The 24,327-nt window shown below is 45.2% G+C and overlaps 1 protein-coding gene across 6 annotated transcripts in view; it reads right to left on the reverse strand.

Annotated features, from left to right (window-relative positions):
- Window positions 1–12,653, reverse strand: part of Zbtb38 (zinc finger and BTB domain containing 38) — a 95,139-nt gene extending 82,486 nt beyond the window's left edge. For 3 of the 6 annotated variants that reach the window (XR_005874968.1, XR_005874970.1, XR_005874969.1), the window contains exons 1-2: window positions 12,197–12,650; window positions 11,096–11,175 (exon numbers count right to left, since the gene is read on the reverse strand). The gene's annotated coding sequence lies outside the window, so the exon portion shown is untranslated. Of the gene's footprint in view, window positions 1–11,095; window positions 11,176–12,196 lie in introns of all 6 variants that reach the window. The other 3 variants (XM_013121007.3, XM_013121006.3, XR_005874967.1) reach the window with 2 other exon arrangements.
- Between the last annotated feature and the right edge of the window lie 11,674 nt (window positions 12,654–24,327).

A 24,327-nucleotide genomic window follows, 5' to 3' on the forward strand; every position in this document is an offset into this window, starting at 1 on the left:
TTTCTTTTTTTCTAGAGAGAATGATAATCAGGTAGAAAAAGAAAGGTGGGACTAGAAACAAGATTTCCTATGGATTATAGCATCTACCTCACGCGAGAGAATCATCCTTCCTATATGCCTCTCCCCTTGACGAGAAATATTCCCAGACTGAACCTAGGAGCACACTGGTCTTTTCTTTCATCTGCAGCTCAGAGTCTCTAGTTAGTACCTCACCTCAGCCCAGCCAGCTCAGGCAACACCCCAGTGACTCCTTGTCCTTGTCCTGAACAAAAAGAACAGTAAGCATTTGCTGGTGGAAATAGCCCTCATTGCCTGAGACTCTGGGCTTGCCCCCCATGGAATCTTTGTGTCTCCCAGAGCACCTGGAGTTGTGTCTCATGCAGTGAGATGACTCATTAGAGTATGTTACTGACTCCTAACTTAAGCCACGAGATTCTTTTGCTAGTTCCCTCACTACCAGGGGCAGCTACAGTCTTGGGGTTAGCAAGACACTTCCTAAAATGGAGAGCTTTGGCCCATGAGAGAAGGAATGGAGATTCCTGTGGAGATCTTTTAAAGACTTCATAGATCACTCCTCAAAGAAAAACCCCAAGTTGACTGAGAAGCTGTGAAACCTGCCCTTTCTGGGACAGGGAAAGGGGAAAAGGAAATGCTGGTGGCCTGACAAGACCACCTCCAAAGAATACCTCCCCGATTCCTCTGGCCTTGGTGCCTTGGTGTGTTCCACAGAATTGTAGCACAGGGAAGATGGCTTGGAAAATGTCATCTACACACTCTCAAGTTCAAAGATAGTACAGTCCGACCTTACAACAGTATAGAAACAATACTCCTTATGTCCCTGGGCTCTGTTCTTTGTGATTTCATGGACTGATTCCTTTCAGAAGAAATTCCAGACTGTCACTCACTTACTAAGTTGCTGTAGATTACATGAAAATGATCAGATGCCAGGAGAGGGTTTATAATGTGTTTCTCAACTCCAAAGCAAATACATTTTACATCTTTAAAAAACTCAACTAAAAATAATTTTAAACAAAATATAAACATATAGGCTTAAAATTCCCTAGGCCCAAGTATCTTTGATACTTGGGTAGTATCAGAGACTCAGGCTTAATCGCTGAAAGTCAGTCATTCTAAATTTAGCTGGTTGAAGTCACCTTTCTTCTATTTGGTTTGCAAAGAAACATCTCATGAGTTAGCATGAACAGCTAAAAATAAGCTGCAAGTTTCGTTTTCTGTTGTTCAGCATGGCTTCGAAACAAAACAGTATGAACCTAGGAGATTCGTCAATCGGTAACAAAAAGTCAGCAGTTCAGACTGCTTCCTTTCCTGTATTGATGACCAACCCACCACCAGGCCTGAAAAACTCACACCTCTGTCCCTCTCATGGACACATGTGAATCACACACACATAACTAAGACATGGCAGGAAACTCGGGGCTGAGGCTAGTAACGGAGGGGTGGGGTGGGATGGGGTGGGGGGAGGGGCAGCGACTTGTATGTGGACGCATCATTCCTTCCATTCAGGGTGTCACATGCATTTCAGCCTGAATCTCAAGTGATGCTAGAGACCCTTCTGCAGAGCCAGGGAGTAAATTATCAGTAGGTTCCACGACAACAGGTTCTGAGAGACTTGAGCTCAGACTCCCCCTTGTCCCAAATGCCCATGTTCTTATGCAATTCCATACTGCAGACCCAGGCAGCTCACAACAAGTTCAGTTTCAAAACCGTCTTTTCAGGGCCAAGTCGGGCAAGAAGGTGTTCAATGCAGTGCCTATGCTTCAAAGGGAAAGCAGCCACCTCGTCCTGGAGTTCTCAGCCATGTGCCGGCAGGCAGTGCTGGGGAAGGCAAGCTCTCATCTAACCGAGATTGAAAGGGGGCAAAGAAGGGTTAATCTCCCTCCAGTAGGGAAGGGCCACTGGGTAGAGGTGAAGAGCATAATCGTGTGAAGTGCAGAGCAGACAAAGCACATTCTGGAAATAAAATTATGGTGCAGGGTGAGAAAAACGATTGTCTTGATTTTTGTTGTGTGGCCATCGCTTAGATCTTGGGGTCTTTACTTAGCTTTGAAGTTACAGCCTGGCAGAGGGGGATGAGGGCATGTTTACACCGAGAGCAGGACTATCATCTGAGCTGTGATTCCATGGAACTGGGTTGTCTGGGAATGGAGGGGGAGGCCGCAGCTGCCAGGATACTGGATAGTCCTATCCAGCTACAAGTTAGACACCAGCCCTGTAAACAATAGGAGTTGCTTCCCTGGGGTAGGAAGTGTCCTCTGCTGCTGCTTCTTTTTCATTTTGAAAAGCTTTTAATAAAAGATTTATTTTATGATTATTGTCTTACATATGTATGCATGTATGTATGCATGTGTGTGTATGTGTGCTCAGAAGCATGTTGGATCTCTTGGACCTGAACTTACAGACAGTTGTAAGCTGCCTGATGTGGGTGCTGGGACTCAACTCCGGTCCTCTGCAAGAACGAACACTGTATCTTTCCAGGTCCTATGTTATTGTTTTTAATTATGTATGTGTCACAAGTGCTAGAATTAAAGGCATGAACCACCACCACCCGGCACCTGTAGTATTTTCTATTGAGCCATCCTGGTAGTTATATAAGGGGCTCCTTTTGCTGATGTACATGAAAATGGAGAAAAAGTTTGGGGTTACTGATCCTGGATAGGATAATTACTAAAAAAGCTCTCACTGCTTCCGCTTTCCTGTCTACATGGCAGTTTATGCTGCCTTCATTTAAATAATGGGAAATTGCTGGTCTGTCTGCCTGGGGTGAGCCTTCAGGTTTGCTCGGTTGCTCCTGGATGCAATGATGGGATATTTCCATCAGGAGCTGCTAAACCTTGGATCCAGGGTGATAAAAATTCATGGGGAAGAGACAGAGTTTTCTTGGGCTATAACCTTCGTGCGGCTATGGTCATAGACTGTGTAGATGCCTATTTTCATAATGCAAGTGGGGCATGGAGTCAGTACAGACAGGAAGAGTAGGGCTACCAGCATTACCTGCCAATCAGAAGACCTACTGAATACTTTTTGCCTTTGGGCTTTCTGCTCTGTGATCACATAAGACTCTCCAAATGGATGTAGAAACCCTGTCTGGATGTCATGGAACTCTGATTTCTCTCCTGCTGGTAAGTATGGAGGCACCATTCTGACAAGTTTCCTAACCCGAGGATCCAGTCCTTTGAGTGGCCAGAATGCCATGTCAGCATCAGAAGATGCCTCAGTCATGGAAGTTTTGAAGGGGAGCTGCAGAGATGGCTCAGAGGATATGAGCATGATTCTTGCAGAGGATGCTGGTTTAGTTCCTAGCATCCACATGGTGGCTCACAACCATCTCTACCTCTAGTCATAGGGATCTGATGCTCTCTTCTGGTTTCTGAGGGCAGCAGGCATGTGACATCCATACATTCATGACAGAAAACAATGAAACAAATAAATGAAAATAAATCTAAAAAATTGTAAGTTTGTTTTGAGACAAAGTCTTACTATATAGCTCTGGCTGTTCTGGAAATCACTCTGTAGAACAGGCTGCTGGCCTCAAACATAGAGAGATCTGCCTGTCTCTGCTTCCTGAGTGCTGGGACTAAAGGTATGCACCACTAAGTCCAACACTAAAAAATTTTTTAAAGAAGTGTTTGCAAGACAACAGGAATATGAGCCTCATATAGAGCAGACATATGAGGGCATGAATTGGCCCAGTCATTCCCGGAATATCAGCCTTCACCATCTGAGCCCCAAGACTTGAGGGAGAGCACAAACACCACTACAGTCCATGCGTATCCTGAGCTTGCACTCATACATTTGCACTAGAAAGCTGAGTCAAGAGTTGCCACCAATGGGGATGAGGGCACCCATTAGAGGATGGGGACAAGTGCGGAAGTGGCGACACTTGGTGAAAACATCAGCGTCTCTGGTGTCTAAGCATGGAGATGGGCACAGCTGAGGTGCTACCGTTGGGTTTTCTCCACCAGCTGATGGTGTGGGCATGGATAGGCACAGAGGAACTACATGGGGGATTCTGGTATCTGGATGTGAGCAGGGAGACTGTTGACAGTGAGGCAGTCTGTAGAGGAAGAATTCAAAAGACAAACGACAGTGGTGCATGCCTTGAATTCCAGCACTCAGGAGGCGAGACAGGTGGATTTCTGAGTTACAGAGGCCAGCTAAGACTATACACAAAACCCTGTCTCAAAGCAAATTAAACTGAAAATGAAAGGCAAATGGCAGGATGTGGCCCTTTGGCAGTTGAGGTAGGAGAAGGAGAGGAGGTGTGGGGACATCAGAGACCACCATGTGACTGGTGGGTGTGGCGTAACGGTTTCTGTAGTGTTGTGCAGAAGCAATGGACTAATATGCTTCCTACTAGATGATAGAGTTTTTAAGTCTTGGTTGGGTTTGTTCAATAGGTTCTCTTCAACTACAGTTTTAGTCGTTTCTAAGTTTCCATGCTCCAGTCCCTGCCGTCTGGCTCATTGTTCCCACTTCCCTGGTGTGAAGGTTCGGTCACAGCACCTTTCAGATTCCACAGGCACCTCCCCTGCTTGGAACTTCATCATACTCTTCCTGGGGGTGGGATCCACTGGAGCTCCACACCAAACCCTGGCTCTGTCATCTTTTCCGTTCCCGTCTCCTGTCCTGAGATCTGCCCACATACTTACTTAAGCATGACACTTGCCCTGATTGTCCCGCTGTCCTAGTTTCTGCACCTTGACCCTCTGTGGCTCAGTTCTGCAGGAAAGTATCTTACAGATGCTCTCTGTATGACTGTACTATGTCTTCCTAGGTCCACTTCAGGGCTCAGAGATCACAGAGGTCAGCCATCACTAGGTGACCAAGAGGATGACCTGGGCCCCTCCAGAGGTCCAAACTGCAAGTGTGGGTCCTGAGAGATGGCCCTACCTATTAGAAATCAGATACAGTTTCCTTGGCTGAGGTAGGGAGCTGCTTCAGGAGTTTGTCTTCCTGTTGGTTCCTTTTGTCTGCTACCAGAAGGTTGGGCATCCTTTGGGTTCTTTGTCCAGTTCACCCTCTGCCAATATATCTCTGTGTGATCATTTAGGAGGCAAATGATCTATGTTTACTGTGCCACTCACATTTTTGCAATAAGCTTTCCTGGTTCCCTGGCTAATAATCATCATGCTGTAGCATACCAGATAAAGCTGAAACTCAAGAAGCCAAAACGAATCTTTAAGTTTCCCGTTTGGATGTGTGCTATGGCTCAGGTACAGTATTTCCTCCAGAGTTTGTGTGCGGGGAGGTTTGACCCTCAGGGTGGCGGTGTTGCAGCAGTGGAGCCTTTAAGAAGAGAGGTTCCTGGAAGGTAATTAGGTCATGGGGGCATTGCCCGCTGAAGGGATTATTGCAGGTCTTGTGAGATGGGCTTAGTTTCTACAAGGATGATTGCTGTAAACAAGCCCAGCATCTCTCCTGAATCCTTCTTCTCTATGTGACAGGTGTTCCCACCATGGTGATGTCACTTGCCAGACCTCCATCAGAGAAGAACAGATGCTGGCACCATGTTTCTGAACCTCCAGAACTATAAACTAAATAACTATCTTTTGAATGTTTTTATTTACCAGGTATTTTGTTATAGCAATATAGACTATGACAATATACCACCTCAGGGTTCCCTAAATTTTTGGGGGGTATTTTTGAGACAGGGTTTCTCTGTATTGTTTTGGAGGCTGTCCTGGAACTCGCTCTGTAGACCAGGCTGGCCTCGAACTCACAGAGATCCGCCTGCCTCTGCCTCCCGAATGCTGGGATTAAAGGCGTGCGCCACCAACACCCGGTGGTTCCCTAAATTTTTACTGTGTGATAAATGTCTATGGAATTGATTAAGTAGCAACTAGACACAACGTGTAAGTAGTTCTCAGGCTTTAATGTATAAAGGAATAGGAAGGGTGTGTTAAAATGTATAGTCCTGATATTGGAAAGATAGCAGGTGATTCTCAGACATGGTTAGCCAAAGTCTCCATGGACTGATGCGGATAAATCTAAAATGTCTGGGACTTTGATCAGAGCTTCTGATGACTTTGGGATCTATGTGCATGCATTTTCGTGTGAGAAACCAAAGAGATCAGTCAGGTTCTGAAATAGAAACTGATGCTTTTTGGAACAGGATTTACCAACTGGTAACTTTAAAAACAGATCTTTCAACTCCACACTTCAATTTCTGGGAATTTTCCTTAAATTGCCCACAAGGATTTACCACCAAGAGTGTTTACATATTTGTAACAGTGGAGTACCAAAGGCAATCAAAATATCCAATTACAAACGGCTAACTTAAAATATGCCTATGCGTTAAAAAAAAAACAACAAATACCAAAAGTAAGGCAACAACAAACTGAAAAGGAATTTGTCTTCTATAGAATGGAAGAAGGAAGAGAAGTGTTGTCATAAAGTTGAAAGTCCAGCCAAGTGTGGCCCAGCTGCAGATGGAGGATGCAGCCTGTCCCTGGGGAAATCTTCAGCTATTTCTTTCTCAAGGCACCTTGGCATGGTTGATGTCACAAACTTAAGTCATGAGGAAGGCCTTTCCACTGGCTACTTCCTTCCTCCTGTGATTCAGGATGATAGCATGTGAGATCCTGGACCGAAGGGTGACCCCAATTACAGCAGACAGACTGACTGCCCTATTGCATGTAGTTTAGGAAGTACAACCCAAGACCAGTGTGTCTAGGATGGTCAGTGTCATTTGTCTACTAGACAGGCCCTAGAATAGCTTAGGATGTGAGCCTCCAGGTATACCTGTGAGAAACGATTATTTAAAAGTTAGCCCCTGAGAATATCTGTGATAGAATTGATCTCGATTAGGTTAATTCTTGGGGGAAGGCACATTTCATTTGTGGGCAGGACCGTTCCCTGAGTGGGGAACCTGTACTTCATGAAACAGAGAAGGCTGGCTGAGTAGGAACATTCATTACTCTATGCTTCCTGCTTGTGGATGTGCTGTGTCCAGCTGCCAAGCTCTTGCTGCCATGACTCTCCTACCACAATGGCCTATCCCAGACTGTGAGGCAAAAGAAATCCCTTCTTCCTTAAGTGGCTTTTGTCAGAGCATTGTATCACAGCCACAAAAAAGTGACTAAGAGTACTTCCATGGAGTGGACATCAAGCTGCCTTGTTCAATGTGCTGAGACCCTCAGTAGAATTCCAGGAATGATCTGTCGGCACAGAGTGAACTCAATCAGTTCTCTCAAAGACTGTAGTGAAGCTGGCAGCCTCATGGGCCTCTGGCCCACAGTCAGACCTTATCAAGTGGCTTTGAAGTTGTGGTACTATGTGTTTTGGTTAGGCAGGTTGTTAAGGATCGCAGATGCGCAGATATGAGATGATTCAGAGAGAACTTTCCTTTTTTTTTATCAAAGCAGCACTACTTCCTAGCAATCTCCAAACAAAGACACCGACACTGACCATGTGGTGGCAATTGTCAGGAGCAAGCTGACTTAGCTTCTACGTTCCTATGTTGCCCAAACCATTCTGCACATGGAACCTTACTCACTCTAACGGTCTCAACGATATAGCTTAAACAAAACAAAACACTACTTTGGAGGTGAGAAGGCGCTTAAAAGTTCTGGTAAAAACCAGAGGCTTTTTGAGTTAACAACGAAACCCCAAAGTCTTTTGTGTGGTGTTTTCCAAATTGGTTCTTGATGAGAACTAGGGGATTTCAATGTGAGAAATGACAGAGCCCAATTACTGTGAATTCTTAGCTTTCGTAAGTATGACGTGAGCTCATTGCAAAACTCTCTAAAAGGCGTAATAGGGCATTCATAATGTTGAACCAGGAAGAAGGGAGCCAGCACGTCTGTGCTTTGAGAACTACAAAACCCCTCAGGTCAAATAACCAACTGGCCCAGATGGCGCCCATGTGAGGCAGCCGTGTTCAACTTGTCAGTGTTGATTGTGGAAAAAAACAAGGTCAGGCAAACATCGTCAGGTGACCTAACTCTGCAAAGACCACGGTGTCCCCAATGTGCATTACACAACTCATGTATAATTAAAATGGAAAAATAATAAAATACAAGATTAAAGTGAGACAAACTTATGAAAGCCTTCCCCCTCCCCCCGTGAGAACTATTTTGATGCCATTTTTTAAATGTCAAATAATAAAATATGAATCGTGTGCTTGCACACAATCCTGCCTAGCTGGTGATGTCTCTGAGGTCACCTCACCTGCCACCCTAACAATGTCAAGGGGCCATGAGACTCTGTGGCTTTCTTTCAGACACGGCATGTTTATAGTAGTGAAATTTGGTGGCTGCACACCTCTTCTTGTCATACAGTGTAGCTAGAAATGTCAGAAAGCAGTGCTGTATCAATTTGGTATGCTGTATGTGCTGACGGGATCATATCAGATGGTAGCTGAAATTAACAAAACGTGATTAGCGTTAGAATTTGAATCTGAAATGTTCCCCCATGGACTCATGGGTTGCGCACATGGACCTTAGCTGTTGCTAACACTGGGAGGTTCTGGAAGCTTTAGCAGATGGAGCCTGGCTGGGAAAAGCAGGTCAGTGAGGGCGTGTCCTCACAACTACATTGTACCCTGTCTCTTTCTGCTTCCCGTCAACAGTGCGAATCTCCTCCACCACGTATTGTGGCTGCCACGGTGTGCCACTGGGGAGCACAAGCCCAAAACAACCACCGGGTGAATCCTCTGGAACCAGGAGCACAAATGACTGTGTCCTCCTCTAGTCAGTCTTCCAGGCAATTTGTCACAGTTTGAGAACATAACTAAGGTAGCCCATCACCGAAGTGAGTGGACCATGACACCCCTCCCTCTCCTGGCTGTGGCCTTTGGCTCTGTGTTTCCTGAATACCTCTGTGAGTTAAACTTGTACTTAGTCTCAACTTACTCCTTCAGGTATCCACTACCAGTGGCAGTGCCTTCCCACACTCAGGAATTTTACTCTTAACTCTCTCATCATCCCAGCATGCTCAGTGGACACTCCTGGTCCTCAACAACCCCAGAGCATGATGGAACTAGCAGCAATCTAATAGGCTATCAAATTGGCCAGTAACTGATCTCCCTACACAATGGACAATGCTCACTCTTCAGGGTGGGGATGTGGGAGCGAGGGACATAAGTCCAGTAGAAACATTTAATATGCTTAGGCAGATATTGACCTTGAAACTAGAGGACTATGTACCATGCAGCCCGGGCAGGACTTTACTGGAGCCCTTTCCTGACATTTACCAGTGAGGAGAGAATTCTACAAAGACCAACAATGGCTAAAAATCTACATAAATCATAAAGTGATACAAGGCTCTCCAAATAGAGCTCATACCTGTGCCCCTTGTTGTTTCCGTAAAAGAGGCTCTTCCTGAAAAGAAGCTGGAATATATATATATTTCAAGACAGGGTTTCTCTGTGTAGCCTTGGCTGTCCTGGAACCCACTCTGTAGACCATGAACTCACAGAGATCCATCTGCCTCTGCCTCACAAGTGCTGGGATTAAAGGTGTGTGCTACTACCACCTGGTGGGTATACTTTTTAAATATATTTTGTGGGGTTAGCATTAATGTTCCTGCTCAAGTCTTTTATAGTCTATATTGAAATAATTTTTGAATAGTCTTACTTGAAGGTCTCTTCTTAGAGAACCCCACTCACTAGTTAAGCATCACAGGGCCTGGTACAGGTGGGGTAGTCTCCCAAAGTTCCCAGGACCAGGCAGAACCGAGAGTTCGGGACTCCAGGATGTTCCTGTACATCACTGCAGCTCATAGCTGTGGGTGCAGAATCCTAACAAGAGAAATCCTAGCAAGTTTGCTTGAATCAAGAACATGAAAGGAACAAATCCAGAAAAGACCCAGAACAAGAGACTAGAGGGAGGAAAAACAAGAGAGAAATACCCTTCCTGTTTCACTGGTCACCGGCAACAGGGATGTGTTTACCTCAAATCATAGGATTACAATGCCCAGAGGCATCTTGGGAAATCTCTCTCACTATTCTTTGCCCTCATGGCCAGAAAAAACCTGGGGGCATCCAATAGAGACCTCTACATAGCTCCTAAGTTTTGCTGTTGTTGTGGGATACTGTCTTGCTATGTAGCTCCGGTTGACCTGGAACTCATTATGTAGACCAGTTGGCCTTGAACTCAGTAGCAACCCTTTTTCCTCCGCCTCCTGCCTAGGCTTACAGATGTGCACCCTATGTGCTTGGCATTCTGATATGCTTTTCTAAGATTTATTTTTATTTTATGTGTCTATACTTACTACTTATTTGCCTGTATGTTTGTGCACCTCCTGGTGCCCAAGGAGGCCAGAAGAAGGCATTGGATCCTCTGGAACTGGATAATTACAGATAATTGTAATCCCCTGTGTGTGCTAGGAACTGAACCTGGGTCCTTTTCAAGGGGAACAATTGAAATATCTCTCCCGCCCATTTCTAATCCACCCACCCGTAATGTTCTACTCTACAGCCTTGTATTTGAGTGTTTCCAAGTTTTTACATTCAATGCGGAAGAGAATTACCTTTCTCCAGAAACTCCACAGATGTCTCTGGGAAGTGGCTGCTCTATAGTTAGCTATAGCCATGTGCCTGGGCTTTAGCCAATGGAATGTAAAGGAAGGTGATGTGCACCCCTTCAGCTCATAAGAACCCCCCACATCCACTCTTCCGATTCTTTGCTTCTTCTACTGTGGAGCAAAGATTCGCCCTGGTGACTTTGAAACCCACCTGCTGCAAACAGCAGAGTCTCATTCGAACTTTGAATTTTTTGTTTTTGTTAGTGTTCGTTGGGCATCAAACCAAGGGACTCGGGCACTTTGGGAAAGGAGTCTCCCACTGAACTACACCTCTAGTCTTGAATCCGAATGACTAAATGAAAGAGAGTTAACCCCAACAAACCTGCACTGTCACATAATCAAGAAGTAAACTCCATTGTGTTTGAGGCCATCTATATTTAGGGTCTATGATAGCAAATAGCCTGTCTTGACACCTATCCCCTTTGACACAGCTGTTGTGTACAGCAGAAGCATCTGTGGCCTGTACCCTTTTCTTTATTATCCTAAAAACCAAAAGAAGTAGAATTAGAGACTTCAGAGTAGGGACTCATCAGGGACAAATGACACTTACCGAAGTATTTGTCACAGCACTCAGATCTTTCTGCCAGAGGAACAACAGGCTGGCATAGCCTCGATTCAAGACAGCCTGATCTGTAAAATTATATTTAAACAGTAAGACACAAGACCTACAAAACATATATTAAAGTGTGATAGTTAACCTCAAAAAGGGTGTTAGTTCACAAAGGAATTTGTGCTTCTCACTAAATGACCAACTTCTGCACTGCCTTAGAGTAAGGGTCATTTTCTAAAATACACACAACCACTTTGGTATATGAAGAACAGCCTTAACGTGCTGAGGAAAATGCACAGGGAAGAGATGCTCACTCAGGAGGTGACTGAGAAGCCAGAAGAACCTCGATATGGCTCTATGCCTGTCTGCTCTGTGACTCTCACGCACATGCAAAATGTTTTTCACAGAAACTGAAATTTCTTGAGTAGAAACTTCCAGAACTCGTAAACGACAGGTTATGCAAAGACCCAGGAGTTTTCAGATGAAATTAAAGCAGATGAACTATGTTTCGCCTCTGCTTAACATCCCAGCGGCAACGTAAGTAGAAATGAAAAACTATAAACAGGCCAGACAGCAAAGAGATAACGAAGGTGCTTCAGCCAGATCAGGGAACATGCTCTCAAGGCAGGCTGGCTGCAGACCCTTTCTTACCAGGATTGCCATTAATGCCCCCACCCCTCCCCCCCTCCCCGGTCAAGTGTGAAAATACTGTTTGACTGGCAGCATATGTTTGCCTAGAATGGGGCTTGCTTTCGGTCTGATCACCCCATAGAAGATCCAGGAAGCAAACTGTCCAGAACCCCAAACAAATACTTTGGCCTTCTTGAAACAGCTCAGGTGGGTGCAGAAAACAAGAACCCTGAATCCAGTAGGTCGTTCTCCCCAGGGTTTCAGCCTGAGTCTCTTTATACGTTCTTGTTTGGTCCCATGGGGAAGAGAGAGCAGGCCATTTGGGTCTGTATTTAGAGGGTTGTCTCAAAGGCCGTCCCCGCTCCCCCCCTCTGGGCCAGGGCCTGCCAGGCCTACCTCTTAGGAGCAAGATGGCGCCCACAGTGTTGGGCCTTGACTGAGGGGCTGAGGGGCTGAGGGGCCTTCACTTACATGGAGGTGCTGGCTCCTCTGAAGCCCACACGATGCCAACTCCCTGGGCTCAGGAGTCACCACTGCATTCTTCCTCTGGATTCCTCAACTCCTGGTTGAGATCTGCGCCACATAATTTGCTCATGATGTCACTCATTCTGAGTGCTTACATTCGGAAAGCTGATTCACAAGTAGAGCCTTCCTGAAGGCTTAAAGACGAAGAAGAAAGAAGGAAACTTAAGGTGGACCGTGGGGAAATGGAGAGCGCACAGCACTGGCCGCCCCGTTTTGATATTTGCTGCAGCTATGAGAACCACTCCCTGGTCAGGTTCCTGGCTGCAAACCGAGGCCAGTGGCAGAGCGTGGGTGACGTCAGGGCCAGGCCTGAGTCATAGCCAGTGGCCCGGCTGCCCTGCCACTCGGAAAGGGACAAAAGGAACCTTTGATGTCCAGAGGCCCTCCTCTCTCCCAGGCTGGCTGCACTGAACAGCAGGCCAGAACATTCCAGCTGTCTCCCCACCCCTCCCGCCCTTCCTCCTTCCGGAACAGTCCCAGACAGATTCAACAAGGCCTCCCTGAAGGACATCGCCCTCCTGTGCAGCCAAGGCATGAACCCCCTCTGTAACCAAGAAGCAGGGAGAACAGGGTTCCCGCCCCCTCCCCCAGGGCCCCCTCACTTCCCCTCTGTCACATGCCTGCCTCCGTGTGCTGCACACCTTAGCGTAGAGTTCTATGATATTTAACGAGGAGGAAAGATGGGCTCACTGTCACCATCCCCAGGGGCAGCCTCCAGAGTTCAGGGTGTGTTTGCTTCTGCGTGTGCTGTGGAGGCAGGCCTCAGCTCTTCTCTCTGTTCCTCCTGGCTAAGTGGCTTTCCTCTGAGAAGACATGGTCATACCCCAGAACCTGGCATGAAACTCACTAAGTACACCATGAATGGATGGATGGGTGGATGGATGGATGGATGGATGGATGATGACTTTTGATGTGGAAGGCATGTATTGAAAACACGAAGAATGTTATTTTTCCATGGTATTTTATGACAGCATTTCACTTACTATTGTGACGAACTGTGGAGGAGGAAACGGGTTCTCAGAGAAATCAAGACACTTCTTTGAAGTCTCACAGCTCATCAGTGGCAGAGCCTGAGCTGTCAACAGACCTCAAATTCCCTTTTAGCCTCCATGGTGAGAGGCTGGGGTGAGTGAAGACGTACTGACTGATGTACTTTCCAGGAGAGGAAAGATAAGAATAAAGATGGGCCTTGAAACCCAACCCTACAAGAACACGGCCGGACAATCAGGTATGTTCTGCCTGGGTGAGGTAGGCCTCCTGTCCTCTTGAGGCGTGTGTGACAAGCTACACCAGTCTGAGAAGCTGGAGGCAGAAGACAAAGACAGGGAAGCCTGGTGGCCCAAGTTCTGGTGTGTGGTGGTAGAGCCACAGAGGGCGAGCACGGGGCTCCACGTGCAGAGGTGAGAGGACCAGTGACATTAAAGGATGAGTCTGGGCGGGAAGGAAAGCTCAGGGGGAAAGGACACAATAGTGCTCTGGAGACCTGGGAGGCCGGAGGAGGAGCTGAAACTGTTTTCAGAGGATGAAAAGGAGCCTGCACCTAACACCTGCAGCCCCTTCCTTCTGTCATCCCTATCCCAGCACAAATATGAGTAGCAGGAAGCGCGATCTGGCCAGAACATAGCTGGAGCCCGAGCTGTGCTCCACTGTGCTCACACCAAGGCAAAGCGGGAGGAAAGTCTGCTCAGGAGCTGGGACGCTATCAGATGAGCTCCTTGGCACCTCCTTCACCGTGGCTTGTGATTCTGGCTTGTACTTTTCCAGGACTCTCAAATGCCTCATTTCAAGAGGAAGGCGAAGCCAGGAGTTTCCAGCCCCTTATGAAAGGAACTGGGGACTTTGGTCTCACAGCATCCTCTGCCCCCCAGGTGGGCCAAGGAGACCTCTCTCCATGGATCACAGTCTGTCTCTGAAGGCCAGGGGACACTGTGTGGTTCCCGTTTCCTGAGAGCTTGGTCAGATGGCACTCAGGAACCACACTTGTCGGCAGAGTTTGGATCACTAGGCAGGTGGAATTAGCAGAGAATGTTTGAGAAGCACGTGTGCTTGTCTTCAAGGGGCCAGCGATAACAGGTCAGCTTCCTGGCAGTGTCCACCAGCGCCTGACCTTGGCCTGAGGAGGGCGTTCTGAGTTTCAGTCTTCTATGGTAGGCTTATTTACCCATTTCTGCCCCATCTACAGAAATGCCACTAGATGCCCCCCTGCTCAGTTGGCTTCCCCTGGGGCTTGGTGGTCTAACCTACATCATAGACACCTGCCTTTATTCCCCCCCCCCCTTTTTTAAATTTAAATTAGAAACAACCTTCTTTTACATGTCAATCCCAGTTCCTTCTCCCTCCCTTCCTCCCCTACTCCCCACCCACCCCTTATCCCATCCCCTTTCTGCTCCCCAGGGAGGGTGAAGCCTTCCATGGGGGATCTTCAAAGTCTGTCATATCATTTGGAGCAGGTCCTAGCCTCTTCCCCCTGTGTCTAGGCTAAGAGAGTATCCCTCTATGTGGAGTGGGCTCCCAAAGTCCACTCGTGTACTAGGGATAAATGCTGATCCACTTCCAGAGGCGCCATAGATTAACCAGACCTCCAAGCTGACATCCATGTTCAGAGGGTCTGGAACAGTCCTACCAGCCTTTATTTCTTTAATAAGAAGACTAGAGGTTTGTTATTTCCCACTGTACCTAGCAACAATGCAAACAGAAAAGGGAAAGAAAGTAATAAGCAGGAATGATCTGTAAACTTAAGCAAGTGGCAGATCCTTGTCTTTCAGGGGCTGCGGCTGATTGATTGCTCATGGGGGGAGGGGATGGTGGGATAAAGCCAAGGAACTGGGGAGACATTCCACTTACAGAGAGGTGACCCCAGGAGCTCTTCTTGTCTGTACCTCATCTGAGAAACCTCCTTCTTGACTACAGTACTGTAACTGCATACTACTAATTTTCTGATAAACCTTTAGGGGCTCAAGGAATTCCTCAGACCTCTCTATACTTGCTGCCTCCAATCTTTCTCACCTCTTTTAGTCTTTTTAAAATACAATTAAGATATAATTTACATAGCAGAAAGTTCACCCACTTAAAGTGTGCAACTTGATGGATTTTAGTGTATTTGCATGTATTTACATATATTTATATATTCAGTCTACTTTAACAATATTCTTGTTAGATATCCCCTGCAAAGAAACATTGTACATTTTAGCCATAGGCAGCCATCAATGTGCCTTCCAGATCTCAGCATTTCCCTCCTCTGGACATTTCATACAAATGGAATGGTGCAGTACATGGCATATGATGATTGGCTTCTTTCATTTAGCATGATGCCTTCAAGGTGTATCCATGTTGTAGAATGTTTCCTTGCCTATTATTTTTTAATTTGGACAACATTCTACTTCTTGAATATGATATTTTGTTTATTATCTTTGAATCAGTTGATGAAAGTTTGAATTGTTCTACTTTTTTTTTTGTACAATACTGAAGATTGAACCTAGAGTCTTAAACAAGCCAGGCAAGTGTTCTATCACTGAACTATATCTCCAGAATTTCAGGGTAAATAAAGAACTAACTGAAATTTCAAAAAAAAAAAACCTCCTTTCTTCTATTTCAAGCTGATCTTGAATTCACCTTGTATCCCAGGCAGACTTTGAACTTAGAACTCTCCTATATCAGTTTCCTGAGTAGCTAAGGTCTGTAGCACAGGTACAACACACTATTTTTAAAAAAAGGTTTTATTTGTTTTTTGTATATGAGTGCTCTATCTGAATATAGGCCTACACACCAGAAGAGGATATCAGATCCTACTAGATGATTGTGAGCTACCATGTGGTTGCAGGGAATTGAACTGAGGACCTCTGGAAGATCAAGCAGCCAGTGCTCTTAACCACTGAGCCATCTCTCCAGCCTTGTGCATCTCACTTTTAAACTATCATGAACAATATTGCCATGGTCACTGGTGTGCAATTGTTGTTGTTGATGGTATTGTGTGTGTTTGTACACATGCTCAAGTTTTTGTTTCTCTTGGGTCAACAACAAGGTGCATTATTGCTGAGCTGTGTTTGTTACTTTTATTGTTGGTATGAATATATCCATGTATGCAGCGGGGATGTGGATTTACATGGCCCATGGTCTCCAAAGGGAAAATGTCAAATACAAATGCCCAATTAGGAACATCACAGTTTGCCAGACTTTTCCCAAACAAGTTTTGCATATGCTTTTTACCCTTGGAAAACTCTCAGACAAGATTCACACAGAGGGCAACAGGAGAAACAATAGGTAATTGAGAAACAAAAAGATGGATTAGGGCTAGGTATAGTACTCTAGAGCCAGATCAGCTTAGCCCAGTGGGAATACTCCTACAGTTGTGATTCATACTTTCAAAGGGTTTGGCCCATGGTTGCTTGGCCTTATATACTCGGGTAGTAACATCAGCATACTAGGAAAAAAGCAGAGAGAAGGGAGAGAGTCTGGGGAGGTGACTTAGTTGGTCAAGTGTTTGCCATGTATATATGAGAACTAGAGTTTGGATTCCTAAAACCAATGTTAAAACAAAATGAAAAACAGACAAGCATGGTAGCCACCTGTAATCCCAGTGCCTGGAAGAAGAGACAGGGGAATCTCTGCCTCAAGTGGCTGTCCAGACTGGTTGGAACTTGCGAGCTGCAGGTTCAGCAAATCAATAAGTGAAGTGGAAAGTGGTTGAGGAAGACAATGTCAACTTCAAGCTTTGATGTGTCCATGCACACATATGTGCACATGAACCCCTACATACGTCCGCACACAAGGAACACACACCATGTAGATACACACATGCAAAACCAAATATATATAATATAGTATATTATTATAATATTATTATAATATAATAAGTAAAGATTTTTAAAAGAATGGCAACAATAGAAGTCCAGTTACAAGATAGCCATAGGGTCCACCCCCACTGATCTTCCTTCTCCAGCTGAGACCTGCCTCCTAAAGTTCCTAGAACCTCCCAAAATAGTGCCACCCACTAGGGACCTAAGGCTTTAACGTATGAGCCTATGGGGACATTTCATTTTCAGGCCATGACACGGAAGGTGTGGAAACTCTATGCTTAGCATTGCTGAGGAACTGTTGAACTGTTTTTGCAAAATGCCACTTCATTTTGCACTCCCACCAGTCATGTGTGAAGTTTCTTTTCCCATATCCATGTCACCAGCCTCATTGTCTCTTTTTAATTATAGCCATCCAAGTAGATGAGCTATAGTGTCCCATGGTGGCTTTGAGTTGCATTTACCTAATTACTAATGATGTGAAGTATCTTTTCATGAGCTTGTCGACTATTTGTATATCATCTCTAGATAACTGCCTGTTCAAATCCTTCATCCACCCCTAAATTGCCCTCTATGTCCTTTATCTTTGAGTTGTAGAGGCTCTTTATATTTTAAGTATTCTGGATTTAAATCCTTCATATTTCATATTGTCTCCCTATCTGTGAGGTTTTTTTCACATGGTTTAAAAGTATTTATTATTATTATTTTTATTCATGTGTGTGTCTTTGTGTACTTGTGTGTACAGATGCCCTCAGAGGCCAAAAGAGGGTGTTGGGGCTGAAATTACAGATGGCTGTGGGCCACCTGACATGGGTAAAGGAATTAAATTCTGGTCCTCCAAAAGAGCAGCAAGTGCTTTCCATGCCTGAGCCGTCCTTCCAGCCCCTCGCGTGCTTTGTATTTTTAAAATATTTTTGTTTTTATTATTTATGCACATTTGTGTACATGTGCCCACAGAGGCCAGAAGAAGGCATAGGATCCCCTGGAGTTGGGGTTACAGGCTGTTATCCATTGTCCAGTATGGGTGCCGGCACCGACTACGAGCTAGTCCTCCCCAAGAACAAACAGCACCGTTCGTAACTGATGGATCCTCACTTCAGCCCTGTGTGTCTTTACATTCTTGATGTTACCCGAAGCATAAGAGCTGTACGTTTGAAGAAGTGCAAATCCTTGTTCTCTTTTATCTCTAGTGCTTTTCATGTCAGAGTGGGGAAACCTTTGTCTAACCCAAGGTCACGACGATGCCACTTGCGTTTCCTGTCTTACAGGGTCAGTTCTTGTGCTTAGCTCTGTAAATGGGTTTAGGCAGTGTGAGGCAGAAATCCAAGTTCAGTGTTTTTATGTGAATGGCCTGTTGACCCAGCATTGGTTGTTGAAAAGGCTGTTCTTACAATGATAATGCACATCTAAAACTGGCCTAAAATAGACTCTATTCTCTCGTCCGTAGAATTGTCTTTGCTCCAAGAAATTGACTGGTAGTAATATTAGCAATTTTATTTCTGGTCTCTTCATTTTCATCCCATCTACCTAGGTGTCTTCATGCTGGTACCGCAGTATCCTGCATGCGGTAGATGTATAAGCTTCAAAATTTGAAAATTCTGTCCAGCAGCTTTGTTCTTTTTCCAATGTCATTTTGGTTATTCTGGGTCCCTTGCATTTTATATGATTACCCCGCCTTCCTTTTCTCTTCCCCTCCCCCTTCCTCCCCTTCCCCTTTCCCTTTGCTCTTTCATTTCCTTTTCTATCATTCTTTTCTAAGAACAGTAGAGTGTTGCCTGCAGTGTCTCACCTGGCTGTGTCTGGAGTCTTGGAAGCATACCTCCCTATGACCTATAAATGACAAGCCTTGAGGGCTTGTTTGGAGGCTCTTACAAGGGAGTATGGCTACTTGTATACCCTTGACCAAAGAAGGGTCTCTATCAGGGAGGGTTGTTCTCTTCAACCAACGGGAAACTTCTTGAAGGACACACACTTAGGATGTTGGGTATGGGGCGGGGGAGTGGAGGGGTGGGCGGATGGGAGGGGGGATGGGGGTGGGGGTGGGGGTGCACCTATGTAGTCAGTCAAATTGTGGAATCAACTATGACAATCAGTGTGTTAACAGGCACCACAGCCAGATCACACTCACGTCCCCAAATCTGCAATTGATTTTTAATCTACACCTGCATTGATCACGTGACATCTCATACCTTCCATGCTGTGCAGAGTGCCATGGTGCTCCTTGGTCATCTTCTCTGCTCTCTATAGCTCCAGCTGCCTTTTTTCTAAGCTCCATACAAAGCTCCCTGCTCCAGTTCAGTCCTAGCCAGTGTTCCTCGCTCTGCTCCTGTCCAATCACACCCACCCCAATGCAGTTTGTGACAACCAGCATGTAAGTGCTTCTTTGTACGATGTCTGATGTGGAATAGGACCAGCATCAATAAATGTTGGATTTTGATTTCTGTAGTCTGCATTTGAATTTCTGTAGCATATTGTGACCACCTGTCCTTCCTGTTAATGGTGTGGGGTTTGGATGCAGTCTCGAGGATGCTGCCACTGGCTCTCCTCACATTTGGGGATTTTAAATGTAGAATTGTCCTTGAATCGTGTCTTCCTCCAAAATCAGCCCCTGAGAAACTGAAACAAGTTAATCTCTGGGACTCCCTGAGTGACTTGTGTCCTGTCCTCCACAGACCACTGTTTTCCTTTTACACACTTGTTCCTTCAGTCCTCCCCCCTGTCCTCCACAGACTTGACACCCTAGGCCTTGTAACATACTAGACAAGCCCTTAGCTTTTACAATTTGAATCTCCCAAAGAATCCCAGGCTAGCCTCATGTGCCCTTCCTACTGCCTCTACCCACTGGAGCTGGGATTGTAGGAATGTGTCACCATTCCTGACAGTGCCAGGCTTTTAAAGCTGCAGACCAGCAGCCATTATTTAGTGGGTCAACCCTGGTCTTAGGTGACGATGTAAAAGAAAGCACAACAGAAACATTAACATATATCAGCAGCAGAACATTTGTTTCTGCCTTACAGTCTACCATGGGCTGGGTCTCTCTCTGGGGATTGTGTGTCCTACTATGATTCAGGGTTTAAAAGTGATTAATAGATGGGGACTGGAAAGATGGCTCAGTTGTAATCCCTTGATACAATCCATAAGATGGAATCAATCCATTCTTGACACTGCTAACTCGACAGAGAACCTGAGACTAGATAAGTCATGGGACCTAGTGGAAAACCTACTACTATTATTCTGCTAAAGAAATACAGCAATAAAATGACTCCTAATGACATAGCGCTATACTCATAGATCAATGCCTTGCTCGACCCTCATCCGAGAAGCTTCTTGAAGTAGATGGGATTAACACAGAGACCTACCGCTGGACAGTGTGCAGAGAGCGAGGGACTGTGTCTTCCAGACGCGGCAGGACAGAAGCACACGTGCACTCACTGAGTGCAGCAGCATGTAAAACACCTGCACAGCTTCCAGCCAGGTGAGGTCCCAGCACTGGGAGGGGGAAGTGGACAGAGTCCCACCCTTAACCAAGAAGCTACTTATAAATGATACCCACTGGCAAAGGGACAGTCAGTTTTCTCTCATGGAGTCACTGGGTAGGTATACCAACCACAGTCCAGGGCCGGTCCCATGTTCAGGAGTAGTTGGCCAACACAAAACGAAATCTGTGTTTTGGTTTGCTTTTTTCCCTATTTGTTTTGATTTTTTTATGTTGTTTTGTTTTGTTTGAGAGAGGAGAGAGATACATAGAACTAGCTGGGTAGGGAGGGTCTGGGAGGAGTTGGGTAGGGGAAGAACATGATCAAAATATATGAAAAACTTTATGAGACAGGGGTTCTCTGTATTGTTTTGGAGGCTGTCGGTCCAGCCCAGCCTTGAACTCACAGAGATCTGCCTGCCTCTGCCTCCGGAGTGCTGGGATTAAAGGCGTGTGCCACCACCGCCCGGCTATGAAAAACTTTTAATTAAAAAAAGGATGGTTTTAGGGGCTAGAGTGTAGCTCAGTGGTAGGCCATTGGCCCTGCATGCACAATGTCCTGGGTTTGATTTCCCATGCTGAGAGAGAGAAAGAGGTGGCGGAGGAATAGAAAGGGAGGGGAGGAGGGAAAGGAGAGATAAGGGTGGGGGTGTCGGAGTAGATCCTTTCCTTCTGTTAGCCAGTTAGTAACTCATACGAGTGAGCATGGAGGACATCTGCCACCTCCATCATGAACATCAGGGATGGAGTCATCAAGAGTGAAGGACCAGGAGACACTACCCTCCTCTCAGCCAGTTCCTCGTTGCCACAATGCGTACACAGCTTTATACTGAACTCTTCTATCTTCCGAGACTCTAACACACCCTGTCTCACCTGTCTCATTTTATTCTCTCAGCTACCCCAAGAAGTAGATGACTCAGATTCAAATTCCTATTTGACCACACCAAGCAACCTTAGACAAGTTACTAAATGTATTAGACTTAGTGTTCCTGACTGTTACATGTAAAACCAGAGAGGTTGAGGATCTTGACTAACCTCACACAGCCTGGAATTATTAGAATCAAGAGGAGAACTAGAATCTTTCCTCCTGCCTTATGTGTTCCACCGACTCGCCTCCTGAAAACTCTTCTCTTTTTAGAAGGATGATTCATCTGGCTGCCTTAGAAAGAATGTTTTAAAAAGCCAAGACCATTTTGTTCTCCTCACCATGTCTGGAAACACCAGACAGACAACGCTTCGCGCCTTGAGGTTAAAGGTTACCACTCCCAACATCAAAGACCATTTAAAGCCAGAGCTGTGGGGAAGCAGAAACCAGCAAAGCCAGGGGAAGACTAAGCCCCCCCCCTCCCCGCCTGCTTTTTTTGCTATTTTTGTTCATTGTATAGAAGTGTCCCCTCTAGTGGCTTTGGTGAAAATAGCATGCATAAACAGATGACAGCTTCCATCACTGAAGAGGGCAGAGGGCTCTGGGTTTCTCTTCCCTGATGAGAAACTGAGATTCAAGCAGAGGTGATTTTTGCCCTCCAAATGTTTTGACAACAATTGGAGACCTGGCCTGTCAGTGGTACTGATGTGGAGGATCCCTGGCCAGGAGGTGATGTGCCCTGCCTGAGACCTACGGCTTCTTCCTAGCTTACAAACGCTCTGGCTGAGCATGTGATTTCTTTTTATTAACTCTTACAAGCAGTGGGGCAATGGTGGAGCACACTTTTAATCCCAGCACTTGGGAGGCAGAGGCAGGTCAGTCTCTGAGTTCTAGGCCAGCCTGGTCTATGGAGCAAGTTCCAGGACAGCCAGGCCTACACAGAGAAACCCTGTCTTGAAAATTCAAAACCAAAACAAAACAACAACAAAAAACTGTTACAAACTTTTATTAAAATTGTTAAAAATCCAAATGTAACACAGTAATCTACACTCTAAATATAATAAGAGAACTTCTATTTTTTTAACTCTTTCCATAATCCATGTTAGCATCCTTGAGAGTTTGTTAGATTGAACTATACTGAAGTGCCACATGGAAAAGTCTTTCCTCTCATTTTAGATGTCATTGGATATTATCTGACTAGATTTATGTTTAGTATTTTAGACCACAGACTCTGACGCCAAACTCATAGAAGTTAAATCTGTTGCCTGCCAACTAATGGCTTGGTTACACTTTCACTGCTGAGAGTTCTAGTACTTTTCACACTTGTCAAGTGAAGGTAACAAAAGTCCCTCCCAGCCGAGTGGTGGCATCCCAGGCCTTTAATGCCAGCACTCCAGAGGCAGAGGCAGGTGGAGCTCTGTGAGTTCAAGGCCAGCCTGGTGTACAAAGTGAGTTCCAGGACATCCAGAGCTGTTGCACAGAGAAATACTGTCTCAAAAAAATTACCAAACAAACAAACAAATAAATATAAAAGTCCCTCCCATGAGAGCTGCTGTGGGAATTAAGTGAGTTCCTATACATGTAAGAAAAGTGCCTGGATTAGGAAGCCCTCACCATGTGTTAATGTCATAAGAAAGTTTGAACTAGAAGCTCTAACTATATGTTAGCACAGGTGAATTTCAACAGTTTTATTTTATTTTTTATTTTTGTAAGTTTAGAGACCACTTGAATCTTCTTTGTTGCTCCTTATTTTTTGACTATTTTTCTGTGGACTTGTTTGTCTCTTATCAGTTTGTAGGTTTTTTTAAATACTAAAATATTTGGGTGCATGTGAGATATCTATGGCAAATAAACCCTTTCTGTACCCTGTCATTGAACTTTTGACTTAAAGTGTAATACAGATATTCAAATTAGCCATTTATTAAGTTTGTATATAGTTACTTCCCTTTGTGAATTCCAGATTTCATCCTTTTGACCTTTCATGTTAAACAAACGTATTTGTAATTTGGAAAGGACTTCTTATGGTTCTATTTATTTTGCTTCACTTTTTTACACTTTATGATTATGACGGATAGCAAGCAGTGAGAACGAAACCCACATTCAATTGTCTGAGTAAGTTTACTTCCTGTAAAGCATCCCTCACTGATCCTGGTGCCAAACTGTTCTCCCATGCTTGGTTCTAAGAGTACCCTTGCTTCTGCCATCTGTCCCTCTCATCTGTAATCTCATGGCATCTTCTCCTCTGCTACTACAGCGGTTGAAGCTTACTGGTGACCTTATAACATGCATAGTATCTTGCTTTTCTTGGTCTTCACTCTCTTGTCTTCACTGTGCCATTTGACTCCATTAGTAATGCCTGTCTTCAGGAAAGCTTGCCTTTCTGGGCTAAAGACTCTTTGTCCCTTGCAACAAAAGCATTGTGTGCCCAGCCTCCTTTCTTTCTGGCAGAGTTCACAACTTCACAGCAACTGACAATGGCAGAGATGCACTTTCTCATTCTGTCCTTGAGCCAAGGCAGAGAAATGCATTGTGGTCCAGAACAGGGGCATACAATAGGAAGCCTATTGTGGAGGGAAAAAAATCCTTCTCTTCAGATGCATGCTTCTGTAATCAGTTATATTAAGAGATGATGCCTCGGAGAGCAATAGCATCTTGTAACAAAGAGCAGGAGAATTCTAGGCACAAAAGTCAGTACACTAAGTCGGTGGAGAGGAAGATAAAGACTTGGCTCCCTGTTAACATGGGTGAGACTTGGTAAATGTTAGACTAACCTACCTCCAGATTCTTGTTAATGAGACAGCATGTCTCTGTTATTTAAGCCACTGCGGCCCAGTGTTCTTATTTGTAGCCAGGAGATTCATCACTGAGCACGCATGAGCTCATAGCTACTGACTGTCATCCTCATGGTTCTCATCAGCCTCCCAACCCATCCCACCACTTGCAC

Source organism: Mesocricetus auratus, unplaced genomic scaffold, assembly GCF_017639785.1.
Source record: "Mesocricetus auratus isolate SY011 unplaced genomic scaffold, BCM_Maur_2.0 Super-Scaffold_100691, whole genome shotgun sequence".
Taxonomy (NCBI): domain Eukaryota; kingdom Metazoa; phylum Chordata; class Mammalia; order Rodentia; family Cricetidae; genus Mesocricetus; species Mesocricetus auratus.